At 46.5% G+C, this 5,384-nt stretch overlaps 1 pseudogene; it reads left to right on the top strand.

Moving 5' to 3' along the window:
• The first annotated feature begins 3,177 nt into the window (after positions 1–3,177).
• On the top strand, positions 3,178–5,022 carry LOC139019651 (F-box only protein 48-like; annotated as a pseudogene).
• Positions 5,023–5,384: the final 362 nt, after the last annotated feature.

Here is a 5,384-nt window from a genome sequence, read left to right as displayed (position 1 = left end):
GCATCCAGCCGGCTGTCTCGGGGGGCGGATCCCTGAGCCAGCGCTGCCTCCGCTCAGCGCCGCAGAGCTGAAGTGACAGCGGATGCTCAGAGTTGTTACTATCAACTCTTGAGTTGTTCTTTGGGTTGTCAGCTGCAGCCTGCGTGGGGCACGCAAGAAGGGGGGCTCAGATGGGACGCGGGGTCCCTTCTTCCCACTTGCGGGGTCTGGACAGGGTGGGGGCTCCCCGAGAGCCGGGAGGCGTCCGCTGCTAGGTCTGTCCTGCCTCCGGATCCATCTCCGTCCGAGTGACACCTGAACGGGGACGAGCCCTCCCTAACTCGAGAGGTAATTCGGCAGTTTGGTTCGTAAAGAACAGGCAGAAAGGGGATAGTTTTCTAGGCATCCAGGCAAAACTGGACTTTGAAGAAAGATGTCTAGTGGGATTTTAGTTTCCTCACCAAGGTACCCCCCCCCCCCCCCACCCCACTGTTAAATTCAAAAGCCTTCTTCTGCCTCCTGTGGAGTAAGTAATGAGAAGGCGCATTTTATTCCCCAGAGAGATCCTGGAAGTGGTAACAAATAGCAATGTTCTCCTAATATGAGATTCTTTTCAAGAATATGGTGGTTTGGCTTTGGTTTGTTTTGATGATGAGACAGGGAGGTGCATCACAAAAACTTGGGGAATACTCATAAAACTTGTGTTTACCCCTTTGGTTTTTTACTTCCCCAAAGCCTCAAGAGAAAGTCCTCTGTTGCATGAATACAGGCCCTAAAATTCTGACCACCAGTTACTTTGGATCATAAACAACCAACTGAACGGGAGTAAATGTGGCCTTGGTAAGTCCAGAAACTTGTAGGTGAGCAGCTCATCTAGAAAGGGAAATTGTCATGAGCTAAGTTAAAAGAAGTATTTAGCTGTATTTCAAACCCCTCCTCTAACACCATCACTCTCTATTATAGAAGGAAGTGCAAAATGAAATAAACCAATTTTAAGTAAGTATAAGCTGTCTTTATATGCAAAAAAAAAAAATAATAGCTGCATGCTTTCAACTGATTTTGGAAGCCTACACCATACACCTCAGGGAAATGAGCTGAAACTGGACTTTTTTTTTTTCAGTTAGGAAAAAAACACACCTTTATTCATTATTTCAACTTATAATTACTTGTACACAAAACACTTTCAATATAGTAACTGGTGACAGAAGTAAAGGTACAAGATTAGTTTTCTGTTTACTTGTTTTTAACATTTTATTGAATTTATTGGGGTGACATTGGTCAATAAAATTATATATGTTTTGGGGGTATAATTCTACAATTCTATAATATATCATCTGTATATTGTATTATGTGTTCACCACCCCAATTGTTAGTTAAAAGCTGTACCTAGCTGAATTATAAACATTGTTTATAGTGGTTGGTCACTGTTGCTTGATAGCCTCAGTGACTATTATCCTTGCTTCATAATTAATTGTGCAAGTAGGATAACTTCAAGAGACCATTTCTAAAATACTCATCATGAAATTGAATATTTGAGTCTTTGTGTCATTGTAACCCTCTTATTCATTTCAGATAGTATTTGTGTCAAATGTGAGTACCTGCCCATTAGGCACAAGTTGATAAACAATTATTATCCTATCTAATAAAAGAGAAACGTGGTAATTAGCCGTACCTCCACTACTCTTCCCATTGGCTAATCAGGGTGATATGCATATTAACTGCCAGCCAAGATGGTGGCCGGCAGCCAGGCAGCTTGAAACGAACATGAGGCTTGCTTGTTTCAGTGATGGAGGACTCCAATGTTCCCGGCCTGCCGCTGCCGGCCTCTGAGCTTGCTGTTTGAAACATTGTTACAAATATAGAAGCTCAACAAAACTCCAGAAACCTGCTTTCAGCCAGTCGGGATCTCAGAGCTGGAGTTGAAACAGTGTTTCCATTATAGAACCCAAACAAACCAGATACCTGCTTTCAGCAGCCGAGGCCTAAGAGCTGGAGCCAAGCCTCAGAGCTAAAGCTGGCCCAGAATAAAAAAAAAAGAAAGAAAGAAAAAAAGGAGTGGTTGGGAGCTTCAGTCACCCGCGAGCCTGAAAACAGCCCTCAGCCCCTCACCCAGATTGGCCAGGCACCCCAGTGGGGCCCCCAACCCTGAATGGTGTGTGACCAGCTGCAAACAGCCATCATCCCCTCATCCAGGCTGGCCATGCACCCCAGTGGGGACCCCCACCCTGATCCAGGACACCCTTCAGGGCAAACCAGCTGGCCCCAACCCGTGCACCATGCCTCTATCCTATATAGTAAAAGGGTAACATGCCTCCCAGCACTGGGATCAGTGGAGCCGCGAGGCCTCCCGGCACCGGGATCAGCGTGACAGGGGGCAGTGCCCAAACCCCCTGATCACCCTGCGGCTCTGTGTGTGACAGTGGCGGCACCCCAACCCCCTGATCGGCCCTGTTCTGTGGGTGATAGAGGGCGGCACCCCAACCCCCCCCCCCCACGGGCCCTGCTCTGTGTGTGACGGGATGGTGCCCCAACTCCCCTATCGGCCCTACTCTGTGAGTGACAGGGGGGAGCTCCTCAACTCCCTGATCAGCCCTGCTCTGTGCATGACAGGGGGGGAGCTCCTCAACCACCCATTGGGCCCTGCTCTGTGCATGACAAGGGGGAGCTCCTCAACCCCCTGATGGGTCCTGCTCTGTGCGTGACAGGGTACGGAGCCCGAACCCCCCTGATGGGCCCCGCTCTGTGCATGACTGGGGGTGGTGCCCCAACTCCCCAATCGGCCCTGCTCTGAGCCCGACCGGGGCTGGACCTAGGGATTGGGCCTGCCCTCTGCCACCCGAGAGCAGGCCTAACCCAGCAGGTCATTATCTCCCGAGGGGTCCCAGACTGCGAGACTGCACAGACTGGGCTGACGGACCCCCTCTCCCCTCCGAGTGCACAAATTTTTGTGCACCGGGCCTCTAGTATAAACTATAAATGTCCATCAAGTTTATGATTAGGTTGCAAATTGTAGGTGAAGACTAATGACAAAGCATCAGTTCCCACAGACAGTGAGTATTCAGGAGCTTAATAAAATTGAATCCCACATGTTTTTAAAGGTACTTTCAATAAATAGTTGGAATGTGTTCTCACAATAGGCATTTCTACTAAACTCAATAAATCATAATCTGTGAAGAATCGCTTCTTTTTTTTAAGACCATGTGTTTTGAGAGCAAGCAGAAAGACAGATGTTTACTAACAAACCCATTTACTAACAATATTAAAAAGAAGAAGAAAAGTAACATTTGTCGAGTGTCTCCAACGTGCAATTCAGAAGTGAGGCTAGATGATTCACATGTTATCCCTGTTAATCCTAGCAAGAACATACACGTGAGGAGCATTATTGGCCCCATTTTACAGATTGAAAAGCTCAAGTCAAGAAAGTTAAAGTTTTTAAAATAATTCCTAAAAAGTTATCTGGCTCAAAGTGGGACCCATAGTCTGATCTGAAGAGACTAACTTTAAACTCTGCCTTTTAGGTTACCTGTGAAGATTACCTAAAACGTCAAGCTAAGCAGAATAACTCCAAAAGGACCATAATTCAAGAGTTTCTGATATAGAATTGAACTCTGTAAATACTGAGGGGGAAAAATGAATCAAAATAACCTTTTGATGTGGCTGCCTAAAGAAGTTACTTCAAAAATTTTCAGTCAGCTGGACATTCAGAGTTTGTGCAGGGCTTCAATGACATGCAGGAGCTGGAATGACACAATAAGAAACAATGACTTATTATGGAAACCTCATTGCTTGGCTCTACAAGCTGTGTGCGAACGAGAAGTAGATGATGATCGGAAAAGCGGTTATTCCTGGAGGGTAAGTTTAGTTTTTGTGGTCTGCAGTGTTATTAACAACTAGAGGCCCGGTACATGAAAATTCATGCACTGGAGGGGGGGGGGGGCCCTCCTCCAAGCCTACCCCCTCTCACAGTCCAGGAGCCCTCAGGGGTGGGAGGCGACCCAGGGATCAGGAGAAGGCAACGCCCATCACACCTCTACTGTTGCCATTGGCAACAGCGCAAGCCTCAGCCCGCCCTGGTTACCTGAGCCTCGGGCGGCCCTGGGCAGCCATCATCTGAGGCTTGCCTATGACTCAGGATGGCCCTGGGCGGCTGGGGGCCTGAGGGGACTGGGTACCACCATCTTGTGGCTGTGGGCACCACCATCTTTGAGGGCAGGGCAGTCAATTAACATATTCCCTCCTTATTGCCTGTGGGCACCACCATCTTTGCAAAAGTGTGAGGGTCAATTAGCATATTCCCTCTTTATTAGGTAGGATATTGTGGTAGGTGTGAACCAAACTCTACTTTCTGCTTGGAGGAGGTAAGATTTCTATAGAGAATGACATACAGAGTGTGTTGACTTTTGAACTTAAAGTTGAATTGTTATTCTTTTCCTGCAAACCACACTATCTCCTATGCATCCTTCAACGTTTTTTCAATCTTAAATTTGGGCATTTTCCTCTGTTAACCAGAAGGAAAGTGACTACTTCTTTTAACTTCACATTATCCAAAACCCCAGCAAACTCCATTGTTCACACTGTATATATACACATATACATGTATATCTATACACACACACACAAATTTAGTAGTATATGTGTATATCAATGTAAAAACTTAATCTTATATTCAGCCCTGTCAATCGGCTTTTCTGGTTTTAAACAAACTCAACTCACCAGGCAGCAATCTACTACCTTCTGTGATGATGCTGATTTACCTTTCAGGACACACTACTGAGGAATTACAAGAAGAGTCAAGTAAAACATTCTTGGCTAAGTGGCAGATTCAGCAACATAGATTTGTCTACTCTCCTGTCAGAAAGAACCATGTGCCCAATGGATGCTGAAACCTGGGGGGAAATTTTAGAAGCAGAACTGAATAGATCAGAGATTAAAAATGATGGCATAGTAAGTGGATGCTACACTCCCAGGAACAAACTGGAATGATCCTATATAATAAATGAGAAACATGTAAATTGACCATCCCTCTGGTACATTCACCAGACAATCAGGAGAGGGTATTCAAATTAAGCTGATAAAGATGGTGGGTTAACTTGCATATGCAGGTGTCAAGTGCCCTGGGAGGCGAGGCCAATTGCGCCAAACCATGCCTGCAGGCTCCTGGGACCTTTGCAGCCCCAGGATGCAAGGCCACTGCACCCAGGCACGCCCCCGGGCTCCGAACCTTCTATGAATATATCCTAAGCACACCAAAATACCAATCAGAAAGAAGGTATGCAACCCTTGGATCTTGGGTTTGATTCCAGTCAAGGGCACATGCCTGGGTTGCAGGCTCGATCCCCAGTACGGGGTGTGCAGGTGGTAGCTGATCAGTGATTCTCTCTCATCATTGACTAGAGGATCAGTGC

Source organism: Myotis yumanensis, unplaced genomic scaffold (assembly GCF_028538775.1).
Source record: "Myotis yumanensis isolate MYYU_CA2020_CCGP unplaced genomic scaffold, mMyoYum1.0.hap1 SCAF_11, whole genome shotgun sequence".
NCBI classification, from domain to species: Eukaryota; Metazoa; Chordata; class Mammalia; order Chiroptera; family Vespertilionidae; genus Myotis; species Myotis yumanensis.
This window is presented reverse-complemented; position numbering and strand designations above follow the sequence as displayed.